General features: G+C 42.1%; 1 protein-coding gene across 2 annotated transcripts in view; it reads left to right on the forward strand.

Annotated features, from left to right (window-relative positions):
- Nucleotides 1–27: 27 nt before the first annotated feature.
- The window catches only part of srrm3 (serine/arginine repetitive matrix 3), a 96,669-nt gene continuing 70,488 nt past the window's right edge, over nt 28–26,208 (forward strand). The window contains exons 1-2 of one of the 2 annotated variants that reach the window (XM_074612078.1): nt 28–628; nt 1,473–1,733. The gene's annotated coding sequence lies outside the window, so the exon portion shown is untranslated. Of the gene's footprint in view, nt 629–1,356; nt 1,734–26,208 lie in introns of those variants that run through there. The other variant, XM_074612079.1, reaches the window with a different exon arrangement.

The raw sequence follows: 26,208 nt of genomic DNA on the forward strand, positions 1-26,208 counted from the left end.
GATCTTTTCTGTGTATAATACAGTATTGCCCTCAATTACTGACATTTACTCAGTGCAATATGTCTTACTACACCTCATACCTATCTAACGCTGTATTTGGTATCACACACCAGGGCCGGTATTAGTTAAAAAAAGAGAAAATTAATAGCTTTAGTTGGCAGGGGGTTATTTCAGAATATGAATTTTATTGGTTCTCAGAGTGGAGTTTGTGGACCACCAGGGCTCCTTTGTAGAAATACCTTGGAGGGATAAAAGCGACGGATCATTTTAAAAGTCACTTCATTAACCTTATTTAAAATCAGATATTTAAAAGGTAGGCACCATATTCACTTCCAGTCCAGGTCAACTGATGTTTGGTCACGTGATGACGTACACAATGTGTGATTGGTTGCATACTTGCAGCCACTTCCTAGTTAAGATGGCCCCTCATTGATGCAAACCATTTGCCTGATGAAGGTCTGGCACTGCAAATAAATGTACTTTTGCAAGTAAGCCAGTGTGCGGGAGGCTGAAACCGAAGCAGCTAAGTCAGGGGTCAGCAACCTTTACTATCAAAAGAGACATTTTAGTCAAAATAAAGAAAAAAAATCTGTCTGGAGCCGCAAAACATTTGAGCATCGTGATGAAGGTAACACAGTTTATAGTCTAAGTATATAGTATATAAGTCTAATGCAGTGAGGGCCAAAGTGCAAATGTGAGACGGAGTATTAGGGCCACATTGAGGGAAAAAACATCTGAGATTTCCAGAATAAAGACATAATATTATGGGAAAAAAGTCATAATGTTACGAGAAGAAAGTCATAACTTTACCGGGAAAAAATCGTAATATTACAACTTCTTTTCTCATAAACTTGTGACTTTATTCTCTTAATATTATGACTTTATTCTCATTATATTACAACTTTCTTTCTCATAAACTTGTGACTTTATTCTCATAATATTATGACTTTATCCTCATTATATTACAACTTTCTTTCTCATAAACTTGTGACTTTATTCTCATAATATTATGACTTTATTCTCATAATATTACAATTTTTTTTCTCATGAATTTTTGACTTTTTTATCGTAATATTACGACTTTATTCTCGAAATCTCAGATTTATTTATTTTTTCCTCAATGTGGCCCTAATACTCCGTCGTACCTTATTTAAAATCAGATATTTTAGAAGGTAGGCACCATATTTACTTGATGACGTAGGCAATATGTGATTGGTTGAAGCAGCTAAGTGGAATTCAGCCATCATTAATTGAATGACTCACACCTGTGCTGTGGTTTCCCTACTGCGACGTGATGTCCCCCTCTGAGAGACGCCTGTTTTGGGGATACACCTTCCAAATGATATAGAAAGAGAACCACCCTTCTGTGGCCCATGCTTAGAACAAAGTTGTTCACATTGGATAAAGTGGTTGCTCACCCCGCAAGGTGACGCTATCTCAGTACATTTGGCTCCATGTTGTTGTTGTTGCAGACCTCTGCAGCTCCTCCAGGCCGCCGGAGGTCGCTGTGCTGCAGGCCGGCAGCAGCGCTTCATTCTGGGGCTTTTTGTTCCCCTCATCTCGTCCTCGGTGCGCTGTCCACTTCAGCACCACAAGCCGAGCAGAGGCAGCGGGCTGCTGCTAGAGCTAAACGCTGAAGAGGAGGAAGGGCTCAAAACATCAGCACCAGAGTCACCAAATATACAGAAAATAACCTACAATCTCCTCCAGACACCGACGAGGCTGCAGAGAAGGTAAGAGTTTACTGAGGAGCTCAGATGGGATCAAGTTGTTGGATGATAACGAGCAGGAGAACAAGCTCCTCTATGCAGCTTCATTAATACTGGATGAGCGTGTTAAAGGCGTGTTTAGCTTCTGCTCCTGTTTGTGCCTCGTCTGGTGAGTTAAGTGGAGACTCTTCAGTAATAGCTGGCTGATGTGTGTTTTTGTGTTTTGCAGCCTCACCTCGCTTTGCAGATGGTGGTGCTTTTTTTCTTTTTTTTTTCCCTCAATTTCCGTTGCTCCACTGTGACCAGCTGCTGTTTCTTTATCTCCTCTCTGTGTGTCTCTGTGTCCTGGCTGCAGGACATTTAATATCACCCTCGCTGTTTGAGTATTGTTGGACATTTTTTTGTGAATTGAGGGGTTGTATTGTGTTGGTTCAACCTCCACTCAGTTTACACATTTGCAGGATTTAAGGCTGACACACATACAGCAGTAATATATGTACAGCCTGCACATAATGCTGTCTACAATAGCCTATGTTGGTGTTTGTTATATGAAATAGGGTTATAGAAAATTTTACCAATTTTGTTCACAAAGATGGTTAATTATCCTGAGCTGGGTGGTTTAATTATGGTGCATTGAGTGAGTGACTGTGTTATATAGTTTTTAAATAGACAAAGTTATTAGGTCATTACTGTTTTGCCAATCTATAGTGGAAGGGCTATAACGTTACCCTGTTTTATTATTTCTGTAAGTAAATCCCTTTTAAGGGCTCGCACACACAGCATATTGGTGATATTGATTGTTGATAATTCTTTTTATCCTGGGATTTCTCCCCTTTGTGTCAAGTGCAAAAGAGAGGTTGGGTCGTACATGCATTGCGTTTGGGACTGCCATCTGATATCTAATTTCTGGGGGAAAAGTCTCACAGGAACTTAACTCTATTTTTAATAAGGAGATACAAATGAATTCTGGTCTGTTTCTGCTGAATCGTTCAGGGGAAGGGCTCTCTTTGACAAGTATCCAACAAAAACTTCTGAACAAGCTTCTCCTATTAGCCAAAAGATGCATTCTATTCCAATGGGTTAAGCCCAGACCTCCTACTGTTAACCAGGGGTATGGTGAAATCTTTAAAGTTTTGCCAATGGAGTGCCTGAGCTCAATCTTGTAGGGGAATAAGAGGGTTTTCCATGAGTTGTGGGCACCTTTTCTAAACCACCTCCCAAACTGTACAGCACATTTAATACGTAGGGGCATTGCATTGTGGACTGGCGTCCCTCCAGTGCCCCCATGAGTGTCTAAAGTTCTTCTCTGGGCATTTTACTGCCTTGCCTTGGCTGTGTATTCCCTGATTTGTATAATAGAGTGAATGACTGTGAATAGTTTGTAAATAGACAAAGTTATTAGGTCATACTGTTTTGCTAATCTATAGTGGAAGGGCTGTAACGCTACCCTGTTTAATTCTTTCTGTAAGTAAATCCCTTTAATGGCTTGCTCACACACACCATATTGGTGATATTGATTGTTGTATTTATAAGTGAGGCAGTTGACAGATGGCATTTTATTAACAATGTGTGAGTCCTGTCATCCAGAGCTGGCGGTTCTATTAGTGTCAGGACTATTAACTGGGGAAATGTTGTTTATTACAGCTTCTGCTTTATACAAAACTTTGATCTGTGCAGAAAGAAAAAAGAGCTGATCTTAAAGGGATCAATAGAGGTTTTCTTTTAAAGATAAAACCATGAACATGTAGATTACATTTTAGAGATTAAACATAAACATCCTGTAGTGTACTGTTTAGCTGTAAAATGAGAGTTTGTGAGCCGGCAGACATGTTGAGATCAGTTGCACCGCACACCAGCCGGAGCAAACCGTACTCTACAAGATGATTCTGAAAACATCTGAGGTGAGAAATAGACATTACAGTAACAGAATATTAATTCATATTTGATGGGCGCTGCCTAGTTTGACCGCTTGATCAGAGTTCGCGAGTGATTGACAGCTGTCTTAATTTGGCTTTTGCAGTCTTTCTATAAGATCCCTTTGACATCCCGACATATAATATAACAAATATTAACACAAATGTGTTTGCAAAGTATAATATTCTATTTGAATATTATAGAACATACGGCCCGAGTGCCAGTACCGGCCCGCCACAGGATCCAATCTGGCCCACTGGATGACTTTGAAAAGTGGGAGAATTGCAGAGAAGTCATTAATTCTAATTTCTCAACTAAAAAAAGCCCTGCTATTGTCCACTGGGGGTTCGTTCCAGGAGCTGCTGGTGGGACATGTTGGGTTTTCCAAGAAAAATGGGCCAGTTCCCATTGCTTCACAGAGTTTCATTTCAGTACTCAAAGAATATCATATTTGTTACCACTGTCAGTCTCTTTATGGCGAAAAATCAAAGAACTTGCAAGGACAACTGAGAACAGAGAAGATGAATGAATTGTTGGCAAGTTTGAGGACACAGCAGTCTGTTTCTAGTCGTAGCCAAGAGATCAGGGAGACATCTCAGGCTGTTCATCAGCTGTTTTTTAATGGACATTGACATGGACATCATGGTCATTAATTGTGAACGTTTTCAGAATGTACTTGTACTTCTTTCCACTAAAAGAAAGTTACACATTTGGAGATGTTGTTATTATGCAATGGTTTTACTGTTCCGGCCCACTTGAGATCTAATTGGGCTGTATGTGGCCCATGAACTAAAATGAGCGTGACACCGCTGCTCTAGGGAGAGTAAAGTATTTCATTTATTTTCAATAGAGAGGACCTCCATGCTGGTGAACAGGTCTGACCCGTCTCTTAATATATGGAATATTATATTGTCACACACAATATTGATACTGGAGCTGAAACGATTAGTCCATTAGTGGATTTACAGTAAAAGAATCGGCAACTATTTTGATAATCAATTATTCGTTTAAGTTATTTTTCAAAGCAAAAATGCCAAACCTGTGATGTTTCCAGCTTCTCAGATGTGACGATTTGCTGCTTTTATCTATCATTATAAACTGGATATTGTGGTCTGTTGGACGGACAAAACAAGCCATCTGAAGTAGGGATGCACCGATATTGATACCGGATGGGATCGGATATCGGGCCGATACTGACTCAAATAGCTGGATCGGGTATCGGTGACAATGGGACGGCGGGTCTATTCAATTCTATGTTTGTATACAATATACATTATATACTGAAATTTGAATTCCTGTTTAAAGTTTTGACCAGTTTGTTGCTGCCTTAAAAAAAATTACACTTTAATTGTAATTCCTGTTAATTTTTAAGATTTTTTAACAAGTTGCTGGAGTACGATTTATTATTTTAATAATAATTAACATTTTCGTAAATGTATATCTATGTCTTTATTTGTTACATTTTGTTTTACAAAGTTAGGAAAGCGATGTTTAAGTCAACCCTGATGTTGCTGTACACATAAAAGAATGATCCCAGTCACTTCCACACAGTGAGGCACACAGCTGATTAATTAAACACTGGTATCGGATCGGTACTCAGTATCGGCCGATATCCAAAGCCCAGAAATCGCTATCGGTATCAGGACTGAAAGAGCAAGATCTGTGCATCCCTAATCTGACCTTTTCTGGGAAATTGTAAAGGACATTTTTCATTATTTTCTGATAAACTGAACGATTCATTAATTGCGAATGAATCCATAATGAAAATAGTTGCAGCCCCTAACTGATAACAAAAACTCACAATCCATCACGCTGCTGCAAATTCCATTACGATACACAGCTGCGTGACATACATTCACAAATGCCTACTCCTATGCGGTCCATGCCGACATAGCAAAAATGACTGTTTGGCTCAGTCCTCGTGAACGCCCCGCGAATCAGTAATCAGCGCTCGGTCCGTGACATGCTGCTCGGTTAAAAAGGAGAAGTCAGCAGGAGCCGTGTGAGTGACGGGACGGTGACAGTGCTGACCAAACACTCGGCTGCATGGGACCTGAGCTCCACTGTGCTGGCCTGGCCGAACTAAAAATACTGAGTGTATCACGGAAAGCGAGTCTTCCATTTTGTCACGGCGTTGCTGCCGTTGGCGAGATAGGCCCAGGTGAGGTAAGAGGCTGATAGAGGGATTAGCTTGTATTAGGATGTGGCTGCTCATAGAAGGTGCGAGGGAAATGTCAGTCACTCCCGCTCTATCTCTCTCCGCCATCTGTCTCTCGGTTTCTTTCTCCACAAAGCATCTGTCTCCTGCCTGCTCCACATTCACATTGTTCCTAGATGAGCAGTGATACCCCCGCCCTATCCATCCACCACCACCACCACCTCCTCCACCACTCTGCAGCATCTCAGCGCTTCTCCTCGCCACATGCAGCCTCTGTCGGCGCATGCCTCCCTGTGCTCTCCTCTCCTCTCATCCCGCTGGCAGACACACGCCGCTCCTCCTCGTGTCCTACTTCCTCCTTCTCCAGCTCTCCTGAAGGGCGAAGCCGCTGTTGGTGAAGCCTCGAGGGGGGTGGGGGAGAGACAAGGACAGTTTGAACGGGCGGCAGAGGAAGGATGGAGTGTTAGTTTTTTTATCAGGCAGAAGTGTTTCCGGCATAGCCAGACATTGTCTCACGACGTGGTCTGATATACAAATTGCTGCAATGCGAGAGCACAGCAGGGGTGTCTCCGCTCATTCAAACGAAGCCAGGCCAAATAGACTGCAAGAAAATCAGCTTGGAACATCACTTTGTGATTCTCCTTGAAACTGCAGCACTTGAGCTGGCGGGCTGAGGACTGTAAGCGTATAGCCGGGCTGTATGACAGCATTGCAGGTGGTGATTCCTCTATGTTTTAATAGGCTTGTCAGTCGGTTGTTCCTGTCTCAAATCCAATTGCACTGAGGGAGCACTTCTGGCTAAAGAGTTAAGTTTTACTGCTGTGTCATTCGGGTGGAGTGGACGTGAAGCGTCCTTCCAAGGAAGTTGTGTTTTGAAGCAAACGTATCGCAGTGATTGGAGTAGGGAGGTTGAACAAGGCCTCGCACCACCGGTGGGAAATTAGCCCCCCTCAGCATTAATTACAAAGATATTTGAAGCATAAGAAGAAGCTTAGATTTGTAAAATTAAATGACCCCATCTTGGATGTTGTTCCGTCAGCTGCACTGCCAGTAAAACCTTTAAATTCTCCAGATTTAGCGCTGTATTTTCCTCATCATTTAGTCACAGCGTGTTCATGATTGATGGTTATGATAATGACGAGCTGTAAATGATCTCTTACAGATGCTCGAACAAAGCAAATATATGCGTGTTATTAAATGAACTCCTGCTATTATCCCTTTGAAACAAAGTTAACAAATACAGAATACAGAAAACACAGAAAAACAATTACGACTCAACTGTAGAGAAGCCTGGCTTTTACAGCAAGGCTATATTAAGGAAGTAAACATCTTATCATATTAGATAAAAATGGGTGAATGAAGTGTTTGGGGAAGAAAATTATTTCGAGATCACTTCATTTATTCCAATCACTTTGTTAAACTAGATCCACACTTGACATGACATTACCGGACAACGCCGTGGTAGTGACCTGTCAATCACAAGGTAGCCACGCCCTAAAGCATCCCCTGCTTTATGGTCTATTTGACTCTAAATGGGACCATAATTTACTAAATGAACATCATGCCGTATTGAAGAAGACTTGAGACTAGCGATTGAGACCATAAACTCATGTTTACAATGTTTACCGAGGTAATAAATCAAGTGAGAAGTAGGCTCATTTTCTCATAGACTTCTATACTATCAGACTTCTTTTTGCAACCAGAGTGGTCGCACCCTGCTGGTTATTAGATAGAATGCAAGTTTAAGGCACTTCCTCATTGGCCTCACTTTTCAGAACTGGACGTTGCCCACTGGTTTTCAGCTATCATAACTCAAGGGACAGGTTCACATCTTTTCAAGTGTGTCTCACAACAATAGTCCGGTGCCCGTATGAACACTGAAACAGGTTTTGCTTGCTGTTATCATCCCGCCTGTTCATACTGGCCATTAAAGGACCCCTTCCTATGGGGGACAAAGTCCACAGATCTTTTCCAAAGTCATTCTTTTATTAGCACAAAAAGAGGGTAATTATAATACTAAAAAAACTGCAACCTTGGAAGAGACCCACTAGATTTGAACTCAGACTGCCGAAGCCTCATAATCACAATAGCTTCAGATAGTATCAGCCACAACTGGAGATATCCTGATGCTGTAACCTCCAACCATCTTATGCTTCAGGAATTAGTAGCAGCTGCTGTAAGACCCTGGTCTGCTATAGATCGATACCCAGCACATTCTACACCGGTTGCGGTCCTTGAGAGGCTGTCAGGAGCTACGTGCCGCTGTTGTGGGGCGGTGTTGCGTCATCAGAACCTGCAGCGGCCCGCTCACCGGCACAATGCAGCACTAAGGTTACCTGAGATGAATTATCCCCGTAAGAAAATCCCCCACCCCAGCAGCTTCGCAGCGGGGCCCATGTCACAGAGCTCAAGCTGACAAAATAGCACGCCACTCTTCCCATGTTAAAGCGCATCCATTTTTAATCCTCCTCCTTTGGGTACAAACAGACACACAGGTACACTCACTCTCTCTCTCTGGCCGACTCTTCTTGGAGTTTGCTTTTGATGTTATATCCTATTTCTCACCCAGCACATGCATCTTCATGTGCGTTTCTTTTTTTGTACATTTCTAATGCTTAGTGAAGCAACTCATTGTTGTGTATTGTATTGTTTTTGTTCCATTATGTATCCCTGTGCCTCTAAGCTGGCTCACACTGCATCTACAGGATGTATGGATTCAGTGACTTAGCTTTGGTGGACAACTTGAGCCCCTGTGTTTGTTTACGTTTCGTCAAGTTGGCACCATTGGCGATTAGCAGTTCCTGTAATGTACCCATGAAAACGTGATGATTCTCAGTCAGGTTGTGCAGTTATGAAGGGCAAGGGTTCAATGTTAATGTTTTAATTGTTTTTTTTCACTTGCCCGAATTAAATTTTGACTTGCCCCTATACAAATAGTTTTATTTATTAGTGGTTATCAAATAACAACAAAGACTAAAGTTAATTAACATGATAAATCTTTATTTAAGTAAATTAATCTGGAGTTTCGCCCACATCCTCTAACTCGCTTGCACTTAAGCTCATAAACTTTGTCTTTACCTGCCGCCATTTTCTCGTGAGTGCCAGATTGGTACTGTGCATGTGGAACTCTCAACAGAGATGAGAAGGAAGAGATATGGCTCACTCCTTAGCTAACTTCCATCACCAACTCGGGGAAAAATGATGTGTCCCGGTCGGGCCAGTGATTACAAAAGATCGGGCAAGTGAGTTGCTAGATTTACTAGCCCGACGTGGCATTTTTACTTGCTCCGGGCAAGCGGGCAATCCTTATTATTGAGCCCTGGGGCCATTTTTTTTTCTCTGAGTCAGATCGCTGGACTGCTCACACTACACAACTTGCTGTCTTTTAATCGTGAGTCTTTAAGTTTTCACACGACATGACTGACCAGCTACAGGAGGTCACACACTACGAGATCTTCCACTGGGAGGAATCCCTGATGAGCTCTCCAAACTACGTTTTGTCACGAAAACACTGTTTAAAATTGTCAGGGAGCGGAAAATCAAGACTAAGGTCATGTAGTGTGAACTAGGTATAAGCAGACTTATAGATGATTATACACAATGGACATCCAACATATATGTAAATATGTGTATCTTGTCTCTGTGTTCAGTTTTGACTGAGTTATGACTTTGTGAAGGAGTGCAATTTTGATTTGCCTCTGAGCTGTGTGTCACAGCTGCTGTTGTGTGGGTGAGTGCCGGGCCAAGTCAGTGGACCAAACTGCAACGACTAACTTCCGGTTGTGTCTAGAACACGGGCATGCACCTGTCCCTTTCACCTCTCAATGTATCTTTGCCTCACATCTCTCCCTCGGGAGGTGCGTTTCCCTGTTTTAAGCCCCCTGCTGTTATACAGTATGACTCAATCTTGATAACCATAATCAGACTGTGAATCTCCTGTATGGGGATAAAGATGCTCATCTGTTTAGATCCCTTCTTCCTCCCACCTACCTTTTTTTAAATCTCTTGACATTCAGAGGTGATTAAGTTTTTCTTCCGATAGTTTTGTTTTCAGTTCTGCGCGTCTGTAATGTAACTTTAAGTTCGAGGTCATTCTCCCACTGCGGAGAGCATTTAAGCAACTTCAAAGATCAAGAGAACGCCTGCTTCATCTCCTGATCAAAGGGAGCGTAGTCCCAGATTCATCCTCATCAAGAAGCAGGAAACACATTAGATACAATTTACATCAAGGACTAAAAACTGAATAATTCAACCTAACTTTTTTTATTATGGGGTTGGCTGCTGTTTCTAATGAACTTTGTCCTTTGGATGCTGATAATTGTTAAATAACAGCATGTTTTATTCAGTAGTTTTCCTCAGATCTATTATTACTCAATTCAATATTAACCTTATTATCCATAAAAAACTAGTGCATTCTTTTCTACCAGACCAGTCGCACAGCAGTTTGTGATGGTCAGCACGAAATCAATTTGTATATAATAATGGATGGGTGGGTCAAAAAACACAGGACTGTTCTTGTCCAGGGTGAAACCAAACCAGAGTTGATTTAGTTGTCACATAACTTCCGTACTTAAGTTATGTCACTTCCAGAATTATATTAACCCAAACCACGATCTTTTTCTAAACCTAACTAAGTAGTATTTGTCAAATAACTTCCGTCCTTAAGTTACACCACTTCTGGTGTTATTTTAACCCAAACCGCGATCTTTTCCTAAACCTAACTAACTAGTTTTGTTGCCTAAACCTAACCCAAGTTGTTTCCTGTGAAGACGGAAGTTTATTTTGAAAAGACTGTATGCATGTAACGAGTGGAAATTGACACGTGTTGCTGGGCATTCATAGGAAGTCAATCTTTTCTTAAGCCTAACTAAGTAGTTTGTTGCCTAAGCCAACCAAGTCGATCTATTCCTAAACCTAACTGAGTAGTTTTATTTTGAAAAGACTGGGGCGTAAATTGACGCGTGCATCACGTGTTGCTGGACATTAGTAAGAAAAAGCACTAAGAATACCTCGTTGTTGAAAGTTGTGCTGAGTGTCACAAAAAAAAGGGAAATTCATGTCTATGTACACAAATCAAATAGATACAATTTTGTGACGATTTCACAATCCGCTGTGAGACTGTGTTGTTCTATCAGATCTGGAGTTTGTGTACATGTGCATGCTGGTGTGTGTGTGTGTTTGGGCAAGAGATGTGTGATAAAACAGGCACATGAAACCGCATTATTGAAGTCAATACAGTCATGAGAAACGGCTGTGCTCTTTTCGGGTTGAGGCCCGTTTGAAGCTGTCACCCAGTTACTGCTCAAAGGGCACTGTTTGACTGCTTGTTAGCCATCTTTGGGCTGTGTGTGTGTGTACTCTGTATGTGTGTGTGTGTGTGTGGTACTGTCCCCTTGGGATCCCCTTCCTCTATCCCACTGACTTCAGAGCTGCTTTGAAGTTCTTCCTCAGAGGAGAGGTGAAGGGGAGGGAAGAGAGAGAGAGAGAGAGAGAGAGAGAGAGGCTGAGACAAAGAGGGGTGGGGGAGGGAGAACAGTTTTATTCCTGCACTCACTCTGCTCATCACTGAGCTGTTTCCCTTTCATAATTTGAGAGTGATGTCATAGGCATGGTGTTTTCTGTATGACAAAGTATTGCTGGAATCACAGGAGAACTCCGAGAGAGAGAGAGAGTGGTTGATGGCAGCCAGGAGAGCGCTGTGTTAGGAATTTACAGCGTGTCAGGGTGGTCATGTAGCTGCTCTCGGTCAGCTCATGAATAATGGAGGGGATCAGTGTCTAGTTCCATCAGGTGATCCTGGTGTACTTTTTCAGGAACGCCGCCGCTGTGTGTGTGTGTTTATGAGTGTGGGTGGGTGTGAGGGTGAGAAGAATGGAGAGCGGCGCAGTGAGAGCAGCTGCTGCGACCAACACACCCTCAACACAAAACCATCTGCCGCGCTGACTCCAGAGAACCAACACACACATCCCACCCCTCTTTAGCAAACACACACCATCCATCTGCACTTTTTATACATCTTTTAAAGGACCAGTGTTTCATACTTAAGGGGATCTATTGGCAGAAATGGAATAGATTATTGATAAGTATGTTTTTTTTAGTGTATAATCATCTGAAAATAAGAATCGTTGTGTTTTTGTAACCTTAGAATGAGCCGTTTATATTAAGGATGCAGCGATTGTGAAATTCTGGGCCAATGCCGACGTTTAAAATAATAATTTGATTAGATGTTTTTGTTTATTTTGTTTTCGCTGTTATTTATTCTCCTTTGTTGCCAGGGAAACAAAAACCTCTTCATTATAAAAAAAAATAACTGAGCTGAGCTAATTAACCTTCAATGTGTGAAAACAATAGAAATGAATAACTGAACTATGTTTTAATTTGTAAGTTTGCTTTATCCACAAAAGACATGACATTCAAATTAGCACCCCGAAGCCCAACTTGAGCTCTTCAGCTCTGCCGCGAGAGATTAACACACACAATCACCTAACATAAATACTTTATTGCAGAAACACACATGCAGTTACGGCAGGTGTTTGTTGCGCAGGAATAGATGGATACTGTGGATAAAGCTAAAGAGTGAGTGGGAGAAATGATCCTCTCAGCAGCCCATCCAGAGCTGCCATAATCCTGAGTGGGTGAGGTGGCGGTGGCGGTGACGGTGGCGGTGGTGGTGGGGAGGATCGGGCAAAGATAAGACGATGACTCAGTGAGCGACTCTCACATGAGGAAATGAGACAGAGCCTCAATAATGTCTTGTTTGGCGAATTACTAACCTCTCTCTCTCGCGCCCATTAAAAACAGTATTTACAAGGGTAAACCAAGACAATCCCCGCTAGCATCAGCTCGCCGTTTCTATGGTCTATTTAAATCGTATAAATGTTGAATCTCAACACCATTTATTTGGATCACGTGCAGTCTTTTGAATAAACAGCATTTTAATTGCTCTGGATAAACAGTATTGTCAGCGGCTGCGTGTAATGAGTGACAATGGTTCAGAGTGAGAGGAAACCAGCAGACAGCAGCAGATGACAAAATGTCATCAGTGCTGAGCCGCACCGCGTGGCACAATTCCATTTATTTACCCCGGAGAGACGGCGGGGAGAGGGGGGGAAAGGCCAAGGCCGCAGAGGAATAAAAAGCAGGAAAAGGTGACGCTGCGAGCAAAAAGTGTGCTGAAAAAGATGAATGCAGTCTCTGACCTTTTCCATCTTTTCTTTGCCGAGCATACTGGGAATTCATATCAGCCTCGGCTGCTGCAGTCGGCGCACCGCCTCCCCCCCTATTTAGAGCGGGCCAGACCTAAAATAACAGTTTGTTCCCTTTATCCTCAGCTCTGATGCGGCGGATGCGTCTAGCAGATTGACCTCGGTGTAGAATCTATACCTGTGTTGGTTTTGAGTTACACTGTCATATCCTTTATGTGTTATTGTCAGAATGTTCATCTCACTCCTCTCTGTCAGAGAGAGTCATACAGCGGGAGGGCTGGATCAATCATGCTCTCCCTCTATGATTGTGTTAAATTGTAGGTATGTGTGCGCATGTGATGGTTGATGGATGTCTCTCTCTCTCTCTCTCTCTCTCACTGTACGTATGCCTGGCTGTGTCTCTGATTGAATGATCATCTATGTGACGCCTCCATAGTTAGAGGATTATGAGCAGTATGACCACATGGCTCTTTGTAAATAATGAATAACCTGTTTAACAGAAAGATCAGCGTGTGTATTATTCACAGCAGTTATACTTTACCCTCTGATTGCTTGGATTACCGGCCACTTAACAACACCTGGACGTTATTTTTTTTGCACAAAGAGGGCTTTAGGAATAGCAAGTGCTGTTCAGACACATCAAAACTGGGGCTGTCAAACGATTAAAATATTTAATTGCGATTAAACGCACGAGTTAATCGCACATCTGTTCAAAATGTACCTTTTTAAAGGGAGATTTGTCAAGTATTTAATACTCTTATTAACATGGGAGTGGGCAAATATGCTGCTTTATGCAAATGTATGTATATATTTATTATTGGAAATGAATTAACAACACAAAACAATGACCGATATTGTCCAGAAACCCTCACAGGTACTGCATATAGCATACAAAATATGCTCAAATCATAACATGGCAAACTGAAGCCCAACAGGCAACAACAGCTGTCAGTGTGTCAGTGTGCTGACTTGACTATGACTTGCCCCAAACTGCATGTGATTATCATAAAGTGGGCATGTCTGTAAAGGGGAGACTTGTGGGTACCCACAGAACCCATTTTCATTCACATATCTGGAGGTCAGAGGTCAAGGGACCCCTTTGAAAATGTCCGTGACGGTTTCTTCTCGCCAAAATTTAGCGCAAGTTTCCTCCTTCACAAGAAGCTCGTATGACATGTTTGGTACCAGCTTTAAAACTGAGCCTGCTACAACCTCCCAAAGATTGATTGTGTTAATGCGTTAAAGAAATTAGTGGAGTTAAAACAAATTTGTGTGAACACGTTATTATCGCTTTAACATTGACAGCTCTAATCAAAACACATTCACATACATAAATCATAATAGAATGCAATGTGACATGAACAATGGCAGTCATGGCGGCTGTGGCTCAGGAGAGAGAGCGGGTCGTCCACTAATTGGAAGATTGGCAGTTCGATCCCCGTTTCCTCCTGTCTGCATGTGGAAGTGTCCTTGGGCAAGAGGCTGAACCCCAAATTGCTCCCGGAGGCTGTGCCATCGGTGTGTGAATGAGCCTGATGGGCAGGTGTCAACCTTGTATGGCAGCCTCTGCCATCAGTGTATGAATGTGTGTGTGTGAATGTTGACATGTAGTGTTAAGTGCTTTTCAGTGGTCGGAAAACCAGAAAGGCGCTATACAGTATAAATGCAGTCCATTTGCCATGTAAAAAAATAAGCAATATTACAACAACATAGAAATAACGTATAAAGGAATAAAAGTATAAAGATAAAAGTGTATTTGAATGACTAATGATGCAGTGTGTTTATGATTATGCAGTCAAGATTTAGTATTAGTTTGCCTGTGGAGAGTGAAATCAAAGTACAAGGGTTACTAACCAGGGCCGATTCAGATTTCTAACTATTACACTTAAATAATGCTCTAAAGAGACGAGTTAGGAGCAGTGGGCTACCTCCGGGTCTAAAAGTGAAGCCAATGCAGAAGTGCCTTAAACTTGCATTCTTTCTAACAGCCAGCAGGGGGCGACTCCTCTGGTTGCAAAAAGAAGTCTGATTGTGTAGAAGTCTGAGAAAATGAGCCTACTTCTCACTTGATTTATTACCTCAGTAAACATTGTAAACATGAGTTTATGGTCTCAATCACTAGTTTCAAGTCTTCTTCAATACAGCATGATGTTAGTAAATTATGGTCCCATTTAGAGTCAAATAGACCATAAAGCAGGGGATGCTTTAGGGCGTGGCTACCTTGTGATTAACAGATTGCTACCACGGCGTTGTCCACGTTTTCGTCTTAGACCTTTAAACCTTTCACAGTGTGTTTTCAGTTCATGAAAGTTAATTATAATATTTTGGTTGCATGCATTGGTATTGTGACTCTACAGCTAGAAAAAAGAGAAGAACAACAACAAAAATAAAACGAGCCAGTGTTGCCTTATGATAGTGTTCAAACAAATATAGTTTCTGAGTTTTAACACATGCTTGAATGGGTTGTTTTTCCGAAAGCACCAGTCAGTCCCTTTAAATAACGAGGCGTCCCACTGCGCGTGGAAATTCACTTAGCAGAATACGCCAACTGATTTTACTACCAACAATCTTACAAACGCAAACTGGCAGCAGGCACGAGTTAAATTGGGCAAAATAAATCACAATAGATACACAAAGAGAAAGCAGGACAAAAATATCTAGGGAACGTCCCTTGTTTGTGAAATCACATCCATAACGTGTATCTGTGAAGGCACTGATAGAGCCCAACATGGCTGTACCCCTCAAACAGCCTGTGTGTATCTATGGTAACGACACTCTTCTGAGAGAGAGTTAACGGGTATATGGACATGGATAGTGGATAGTGAATTATTTAGGAGCTTTATCAGACAGTGTCTGCCAGGCACAGCCCCCACACTGTGAATGCAAACCTGATATAGGACTGCGAGGAGGAGGAGATATAAGGTGGCAGCCCCCGAAGACAGACCCTCTCAGTGGAAAACCAACAGATCGGTGTAAAGTCGCACTGTTTTATTATCACACAAAAGCATTCACTGTGATTTGTAACCAGTTTAACACACAATACAGCATTATGCAGTCTGGTTGGTTGAGGGTAATGATGTTGGACAGATGTGTTGTGGGTATTCTGCAGACATGTTAAAGCGTCTGTTCTTCTGAGGTACAATTGGCCTGGCAACCCATTACTGCAGTCAATAGAGGACATCCTCTCTCGACATCTCACACTATCACCTCCTTTTTATGTCTCCAAACCCTCTGTCACCACTTTGATTAAACAACCACAAGCAATTACTCAGACTAATTGTATCCAATTTATAGAATGAAAGCATTGGCAGCAAGGGAGGCCTGTTCATCAAGGAAAATTACTGCCACAATCGGCAGGAATCTGCCCAGATGACCTTTAATTACATCTTCCAATTTCCTTTGATTTACAAAAAAATCAGTGACAGGAAATACCAAGTAACTTAAGTACTATTGTGAGGTACTTGTACACTACTTGAGTATTTCCATTTTATTCTATTTTATACGTCACTACATTTTAGTCTGAAATATTTCTACTCCATTACATTTATTGTCACCTGTAGTTACTGGTGACTTTACATACATAAAAAACAACGTATCCTCATTCCGTATGATATCTTAGAAAGGTTATTCTTCTTTATTTTTCGTGCGTTTTCTTACGAATGTCCAGCATCTCGTGTCAATTTCCACTCATTGCATGCATACAGTCTTTTCAAAATAAACTTCCGTTGACTTCTGGTTTAACACGGGGCATGAACACCGGTCTCCTGGGCGAAAGTCCAGTGTTTTTTGACCCAATCATCCACCCTGACCTCCTCCATACGCGCCGTTTGTCACTCTTTATACTTCCCTGTTCACAATTACGTGGATTACTTACAAATTCATTTCATGGTATATATATGAATTACAGTGCATTACTTTTCGTCGGTATAGCTACGAACGGTGTATGAGAGCAGCTTGAAAAAAAACATATGATTAGCTTAATAAATGCCATGTATTGTTAAAGATTAAACCAGTTGTTCACAACCTTTTGGCCAGAGTCTCGTTGGGGTCCCTTGTCACGTTTCAGATGTCTGAGTTTCACAATAAAAGCAAAGATTAGAGAAAAGTCCCAAAAAATAAAAACAGATTTGTGTGGTGAAATGAATTGCATGCCACATATTTGCCGACTTAACACATTATGCCAATATGAAATCATAAAATAAAACAATTGCATTTCATAACTTAATCAATTTTCTTTCCATTCCCAGCTACTTCCTCCCCAGAGTATGTATAGTCATATTTCAGGGAGCTATGGTTGGTGGTTTTTACTGCGGGAATTATATTAAATTGTTCATTTTATAATTTTATTACTCAATCTATACTAGCGGGAGCTACAACTGCTCAGTAATTGGACTTTTTCAGAATTTACCGGCAGTTGGATGATGGATGCTGTTACTGTAATTTGCAGTTGTGACTCAAAAGTAATATTGCATTAAATTCTTAAATGATATTTTATAATTTTAGGAATATTAGGGGAGTTGTATGTATCAGATTCTACATTGTGATACAGAACTAGTTTTAAATCGTTCATCTCTCCCACCTGCATAACTGGTATCCCTGTGTGTGTGTGTGAGTTACTGTTATTTTCTCCTCTATCATACCCAAATGCTCTCCCTGTAGCAGCAATCTTTTTTTGTGCCATGCCACAATCAAAGTTTCCCAACCTCAATTTAGTAAGCAATTTAAACTTCATGCAATCAGTACAATTTGCACTTCAGTCACAAGTGAAATGATGCCATTTCCAGCGCCGTATGCTAATTAGACTGTAGATGAAATCAGCTTCTAGTTGTGGCTGCAACCGCAGCAGAAACCCTCTCTGTATTGTTAAAGTAGAACACCAGAAAAAAAGTTTAGCTTTATCCACACTCATACGAACATTAGACTCGAGAGAGTACAATGCAAAAAGAATAGAGTACTCATAATGAGCAAGCCAACTAGAGACAGTAATACAAAGAGCCCCCAGATCAAATAAAGGAGACAAAAACACACTAACAGTGAAACAGAGCTGTTCTTTGAGCTCAGCGAGGCCAAACACCAGCAGCGGGCCGCAGCAATTCACACAGCAGAGAGCCGCTGAACGTTTATGGACCCTCGCTGCCAATTTCTTTTTGGGGGGGAATGTTCGGCTTCATTGCTCTCCGTGGACCTTTACTGGAAGAGTTAGGAACGGGTGCGTTGAGGGAGGCGGACGCAGAGGTGTGCGGTGGGAGGATGATGTTGTCCTCCTTCGACCTTGTTAAGTCACGCGGGGCGTGATAGCGGGCAAGGGCTTCAGCGAGAAGATGGAGATAAAGAGGGACATTTTACTATTGCTATTGTGTTTGAGTCGGAGCATTTGTCGCTGACAACACAGCGCCGCTATTTACCACAGGCACCCACTTATATTAACCAGTCTGATAAAAGAGACACACTGACAGCCTTTCTATCTCCGAGGCTCCCAGTAGCCATAAAAGAGCTTTTGTAGACTTACGTTTTGAACGGGTGTTATTGTGAAGACCGGCTTTTTTAGCAATGAGAAGTTACAGGCTTTATAGCCATCTTACATCAGCGGTGTAGACCTCGTAGTCCTTTGATACTCTGCAGCGCTGTTATTGCTCGATAATTGTTTTGTTGCAGGGAGAATGTGTGGCCGGTCTCATCTCCTTAGAAGACGCAGAGTTCAAGGCTTCACGGGGAAGATCAGAGAGCAGAAACACAATTATTAAAGAGGACCTATTATGCTGTTGAGCTTTTTCCTTTCCCGTATTACTCTACTCGAGTTACTCTCCCCCACAGAAACACTGCTTCTGAACTGCCGAAACGACTTGCTTGAAGTCTTGCCTTTTCTTCTGTAACATGGTGATGTCACCAAGTAACACATTTGCATTATGTTGCGTTCACACAAAGCAAATTTTCGCCTCGCTTTACTCGCGCAAGTTAGACCGCGGGGGTCATGTGTGATCATTCGTGTCACTAGACGCACGGAGAAGAGGCTTGTCTCCATAGATACAAACAACAACTTTTCTTTCTGCCATTTCCTCCATCAACCATGGAAGAAATATCCACTGTTGCTGCTTTGTACATGTTGTGGAAGTCCCACATATGTCGGAAAACCAACGCCGTGGTGTTCGGGTTCATAACATCACCTGGCGGCAAGCTGTATTCACATACAGTGCCATTGCACTGACTGTATCTAACTAGCCACACATCGCCACTGCAGTATGAACCCGATATAAACTTATAAACTAGATTGTGCTGTGATTTAATTGGAAAAAAAACGGATCAAAAGGATGCCAAAATAACTACATAATAATGACGATTTGTAAAAAGTCTGAATTCATGCTTTGTCAGGTCTGCCCGCGAGACGACAAGCAAACCACTTTTAAATAGCTTGTTTTCTGAATGGAGTTTGGATCGATCAATGCCAGGCTATACAGCTGCTCCTTCAACACTCAACATAATGTCATCTACAGTAGGCATAAATACGGCAGCGACCTTGTTGTTAATACCATAGACAATCTGTGGTTTATACACATACATTTATACACAGCGTTTCGTCCAGTCTCTGTACGAATATGATACACTATCGTAGCTCTGGGTGCCTGCAAACGGCCACAATAAGTTTGTGGCAGGAGCTCAAACAGAGTGTTTCAGACAGAGAGTGAACACAGCCGGTATAAGAAATAAAGAAAGTGTTTTTTTAACATTAAAGCGTGTAAACATGTAGTGGAAACCCAAAATTCAAGTATGCACCTGAAAATAAGCATAATAGGTCCTCTTTAAGCTAGATCTCTATTGGTTTTATGTCAACAACAATCTATTGAACCAGCAGAAAGGGTTTGGTGTAAATGAGTGTCAGCTGAATATCTTTTCAAACGTGAAATCGGCTCGACCAGCATGAAATATCAGAGAGCACTTTAATGTTTTTGTTCCTCTTAAATCTAAAAAAAAATCCAGCATGTTTTTCAAAGGAATGAATTTCAACAGCAAATGCAGCCACAGTGGGCTTCGCATAATATTGTGCAAGTACTCTTTTAGTGGAGAATAGTGTACTGTGTTTTTCAAGTGACCCTGGCCGCCTCCAGAGCTGTGCTACAGGGAAAGTGTCTGACCTTTACACGCTCAGTGAAGGCTAGTGGCCCGTGGGTGCCAGGCTGGGGCCGAACGAACGCCACCGCCCAACTGCTCGGCACCCTGGCACTTTCTTTTTTTTTTGTCCCGTTCACAATAGGAAATGCATTAGCAGGCCTGGTGCTCTAATACGGATATGTTGCAGCCTGAAAGCACATACATTTGAATCTATAGATTTTGCCAGAGACAGATGGAGAGAGATATTGAGTTTGGCTTTTGTCTGATGACGTGTCTTTCCTCTTCTGCACATCTGACTCTCATCTGTATTCTACACTCAATCCTCCAACCTCATCGATTAACCCCACAGTGTAGAGCAGATCTTTTGCTAGGTTTAAAGGAGTCAGCTGTCGGGGGAAATTTCATGCCCAATGCCTTTTCCATTAGGGAGAAACAGGAGAATCTACCGCCCTGGGGGCATGTAGCTAGAAGTTGAGGACCATGGATCCTATAGGTTCTTTTAAAGCTCACATTACAAATCAGAGAGCGTGATGGGTCATACATCTCACTAGAGACCAATAGAAAGCAATGCATAGTTCTATACTCAACCCATCTGCAACTGAGTGATGAATATACAGTCGAAGGTGCTATAAAGCACTCAAGGCATTGGACCCTGGGTTTTTAGCTCTGGCAGCTGTGCAGTTGTTTAAAGGGTAGGGTTTGTGAGCATGTTAGCCATTTATTCAGCGGCAACAAATATGATTACCAACAGAAAGTGGGAAATGTGGGAGATGGACAGGATTACAGTGAGTGAGTAAGGACAGAAATGGATCTGTGATGTAGTTACCTTCAGGGTAAGTGTGTTAGAATCTGACACTGGATTTCGATTCATGCTGCGGGTTGACTGAGACGGGGGGAAACTGTTCCACGGCTCTGATTGGCTGGTGATACACCTGTCTTCTTGCAACACTACCAACTTCCAGGCTGTCAGTCAGGAATAGTCTGACATTTTTGGGAAAACGCTTATTTGCTTTCTTGCAGAGCATCAGATGAGATGATTGATACCACTCCGCCAGACAGCGAGCAGGCGGTTTTCCCAAAAATGTCAAACTTTTTGCCTTAAGTTACCTTTATTTTCTCCCTCAGTCTACAAGGATAACGCATATGAAGGACCACAAGAGTCACAAAAATAGTAATAAACCATTTAATTGATTAATAACTAATTGTACAATAAAAATAGGAATTAATACATTTGTTTACAATTTAATTAATCTATAAATAAATGGACTAAATTAAAAAGTAATTAATTATTTGACATTTTAATGGGCAATAAAAAAATTAATTATAAAAAGAATTTACAAATGAAATATGAATTCATCAATAAATAGTTCAAATTAAAAAGGGATTTACTAAAACATTTGAAATTCTATTCTGAAATGCAGTTTAAAAAGAGAAAGAAATAAAGGATTCACAAATTGAATTAAGAATACAAATTTAAAAGGGCAATTTCCTTTCCCATTTGAATTAGCATTTCCCTGCTGCTTTTGATAAACCCATTAGCTATTAATTAGGTAAAGGTAAAACGAGTTAAAAGAATGCAAATTAGCCAGATGGGATGTAACGGGCTCTCTGATTGGCTGTCACCTGGTGCGTCATATGCAGACTGACACAGATGTGGGAAGCAGAGGGATGCATGCAGATCTCCCCCGGAATCCTCCATAAATGTGAAGGCAACACATTTTTTTTTTAGACTCTGGCAACTTTCTGATTTTTATGCCTCAATACAGGAGGCAGCAGTGGCCAGAGACATTAGGTTTTTGGGTTGTCCATCCATCCGTCTGTCCATCCCAGAATTTGGTTGTTAAAGGTCAAGGTCACTGTGACCTCATATCCGTTCCATTCTGGTGAACGTGATATCTCAGGAACGCCTGGAGGGAATTTCTTCTAATTTGGCACAAACATCAACTGGTGGTCAAAAGTCGTCGACAATTTCACACAAATGTCTAACAGTATAAAATGATGAAGTGATGACATTTTGGACAGACATGGAAGTAAACTGCAACTTGACTGGTTGGCGGAGGTATACAACCACGAGGTGGTAATTCTAGTTTAAAACAAGCCCCCAAAAAACAAAAGGTGTGTCACGTTTGCATCTCAGAGTAACTGCAGTAAATTGATGCAATTTGTTAGTCGGTTCTCTCTCAAATACAAAACACTGTTGTACTAAAACACAAGTGACATAGGCTTGAGGATAGACAATCATCTTATTGAAACACGTACTTCATTGCAGAGTGCTGCTGAGGGAATGTTCTGAGTTGAGATGAAAGGGATCTGCAGCTTCGCTGACAGAAATGAGGAGAGCAGACCCCCTGTGATGCTGGATTGGAAGTGGGGCCCCAGGAGACCTACAGTATGGAGAGAGACAGAGAGAGAGAGAGAGAGAATGATTGAGATTTAAACAGCAGCCTCTATGTGTACAATATGTGCAGTAGCTTACTGTAAGCAGCATAACTGTCAGGAGTTTGACAATTTGAGTCGTGGCTCCCACAACATGAACAGAAATGAAATCTACTCTTATTTAAAAATCAGGGCTGTCAAAGTTAACGCGATAATTACACGTCAGATTTGTTTCAATGCCACTAGAGTGAAGATTCTGGCATCATATGAAACTAGAGAACCTGAGGAATCCATCTGTACCAACCATGTCATACTAGCTTGTCGCGAAGGAGGCTAAATAACACTCCAAAGTTACGCTAAATTTTGGTGAGAAAAAACCAGCATGGCCATTTTCAGAGGGGTCCCTTGACCTCTGACCTCAAGATATGTGAATGAAAATGGGTTCTCTGGGTACCCACGAGTCTCCCCTTTACAGACATGCCCACTTTATGATAATCACATGCAGTTTGGGTCAAGTCATAGTCAAGTCAGCACACTGACACACTGACAGCTGCTGTTGCCTGTTGGGCTGCAGTTTGCCATGTTATGATTTGAGCATATTTTTTTATGCTAAATGCAGTACCTGTGAGGGTTTCTGGACAATATTTGTCATTGTTTTGTGTTGTTAATTGATTTCTGATACTACATATATACGTAAATTTGCATAAAGCAGCATATTTGCCCACTCTCACGTTGATAAGAGTATTAAATACTTGACAAATCTCCCTTTAAGGTACATTTTGAACAGTTAAAATATGTGATTAATTTGTGATTAAATATTTTAATCAATTAACAGCCCTATCATAAATGTATATGTTTTGCAATTAAAAAAAAAATCCATAAAATTGACAAAATCCATCTTAAATTGCAGATTTATTTTTTTATTTTCCAAGATTTATTTTCTTCTCATGAAAAATCAAAGTGATAAACGTAACACGGAAACCCAAAGCTCATTCACACATAGTGTGATTGACTGAGAAATGTGTCACACTCACTTGGAACTCTAACTACTTGCAGAAATTCACACTGAAGCACTGTTAGCATCTGCTGTATATTCTAACCTGACTGCTATACATGTACATATAGAGCCTCGTGTAGATTGGGCGAGGGAGAGACCAACGCTCAGCAGGGACTTAAGCCAGAGTGCTGGGCAGGAAACAGATGGCATTGGTGGAGGGAGTGGGGGGAGGGGGGGGTGGACGGTACACAGATAGACGCAGTGCCTGGCCAGAGGATATTACAGCGAGCCTGGACACACTCATCCTCTGTCCCCTGCCTCCCAGGGGATTAATAAGCCCATCATGGCTGCTGCCCGTACGAGGAGCCACAGAAGGGATGTGACACCGAGGGGCAGATAGCGTTGGCCATTTTGTCTTATAATGTGACTCTGTAATGTGTGGGGACCAAGACGTTACAGTCCAGTCAGCTTCACTTTGTCTAGTAATGGAGGGCAGAGGCAGACAGAGGTGTAGGCTCTGACTCGGCCCACTGAGAGAACTCTAAAGACTGCAGGTGTTCATCATTTGAGTTATTTTTTACACCAGTAGAGTTATGATTGGCATAAAATCGAGGAGGAGCACCCCAGATCTGGTATATTCCTCCACCCTGGCCTCCGAGGAAGGACATTTTACCCGCCACCTTGACTCAAATGGGTCTCTAACAAAGGCTGCAGCAGCTGCTGTGTTAGTATCGACTTTGTCTGGAGCTCTATTGGTGTTGGTGACATTTCTTGTATTCTCCAGTCACCTCGGGTGCGGCCGAGGGCTCTGTCTAACCTTTGAGGCGCCAAGTGGTAGCCCACTGGAAGAGCAGCAGCCGGCTCACCTGACCTTTTATGAGTGCTTTCAAAGTGCCCCCCCTCCTCTCCCATCCCAACCCTGTCTCCAGCCAACTCCCAGTCTGCTGGCTCCTCTAGACCCCGGTGTCTAGTGCTGACAAGCTGGATCTGCTGCCGTCCTCGGCTCCTCAGAGAGCCGGCTGGCCTCCGCAGCCTGTCTCTTGGTATAGGCTGGCAGACGAGGATGGCAGACAGTGAAGATAGATAGTTTTACTGCAGATAAGCCAGGGACTCCTCTCTGCTGGGCTCTGTATCACTGTTGCTGTGTGGGTGTGTGTGAGTGAGGGAAAATCTCCACTGTGACAACCTCCTTAAATCAGTTATTCATTGCATTATCATAAAAATGTCAAAAACTGAAGATCAACTTTTGGTCCAGCCCGGTCTCACCAAATGCTGTATGAATGACACGGCAATTTGTAAGTCATTTTGTAGCGGTAGGAATCACCAGAGGCCTCACGATATGATCTTATTGTGATTTTAAAACATTTTGTGATTTACTGAGTATTGCGATAAGATATAGTGTGATTTATTATCTTTTTTCATACGTACTTATGTTACATTGTTTATGTACGTATCTTACTTAGGCAACATACATATTTTAAGTCCAAACATGATGTTCCAACTAAATGGTTTTGTTGCCTAAATCTAACTGCAAACATTTCACGGTAAAAATGTGACATTAAATGACATGTGAAAAGCCTTTTAATGCGTTATCATGACACGCTGAATGTCCCCTAAAATGCCATGGTATTTATTCACCTTCCCATGAGATCAGGTTGTTTGGTCATTATTACACGAACTTGAATTTTCTGCATGAATTGTTGTGTCCTCATAGGGTAATACGTGTCACATGTGTGTGTGGTCGGGGCTTTTGCTGTTCACTTGAAACGTGAAAGTAGGCTTAGATGAAGGTGACCTCCAATCCCAGCCGCCGTCACCGCAGGTCCCTGAGAGGAATGAAACATCCACCGTGATAATAGCGGCCATGCAGCCTGCTACATGAATGCACTGCTTTCTGGTGTTGACACATCTGAGATGGAAAAGTGATGGAATGAGCTTCATTAGGCCCTGATGGAGTGATTCAAATTATTTTTTATTTTCCTGCAAAAGCCCATTTTCTAACCCCACACCACTTTCCATCCATAAAGACATTGTCTTAATGGTATTCAAGTTAGCTCACTCTACCATCACTTTCACTGTCTTTTCCTTACTGATCAGCTCGGTTCATGCACACAGAAGAAGCGATCCACAACTGCTCCACTTCCCAATCTGTGTATGAATATACAAATGGTTGTTTGTGCAGAGGCTGGGGATTATAACAGGATGCCTCCTCTGAAAGGTGCCTTAATCCTGCCCCCAGCCTGCAGATTAGCTTTTTGAAGATTTTACTCAATATCAGCTCCTTCCCCCGGCATGTAAACACATTTCAACAGTGATTAGCCCAGAAACATTGCTTTAGACCCCCCCCCCCCCACCCCAAAAAAATACAGTCCTCATGAGATATCAAAGGCATTACTGCATTCATATATGCATGCGTGTATCGCCGCTCAGGGCCGTGCGGTGGAGCCTGTGTTAATGCTGCCGCTTCATAGCCCACTAGCACGTAGTCCTTTCTGACAGATGGCCCAGAGGAGATGTGAAATCTGAGCAGGCACGAGAGAGGTGGGATGTCCACCGCGGCATTGTAGTTTTTCTTGTGTTATCTCCCTTTTACCACGACGCCGGGGCGCTTTGCGCACGCCCGCCGACACGGGAGCGCCGCGGATTGAGATGTAAAAGCAGGGAGAGAGGGAGGGGTAGGAGCAGCACAGCGGGGGAGGGAGGAGTGACCGGTCTCACCTTGACAGTTTTGAGGGAAGCTGC

The sequence above is a fragment of the Sebastes fasciatus genome, chromosome 16 (assembly GCF_043250625.1).
Source record: "Sebastes fasciatus isolate fSebFas1 chromosome 16, fSebFas1.pri, whole genome shotgun sequence".
Classification (NCBI taxonomy): domain Eukaryota; kingdom Metazoa; phylum Chordata; class Actinopteri; order Perciformes; family Sebastidae; genus Sebastes; species Sebastes fasciatus.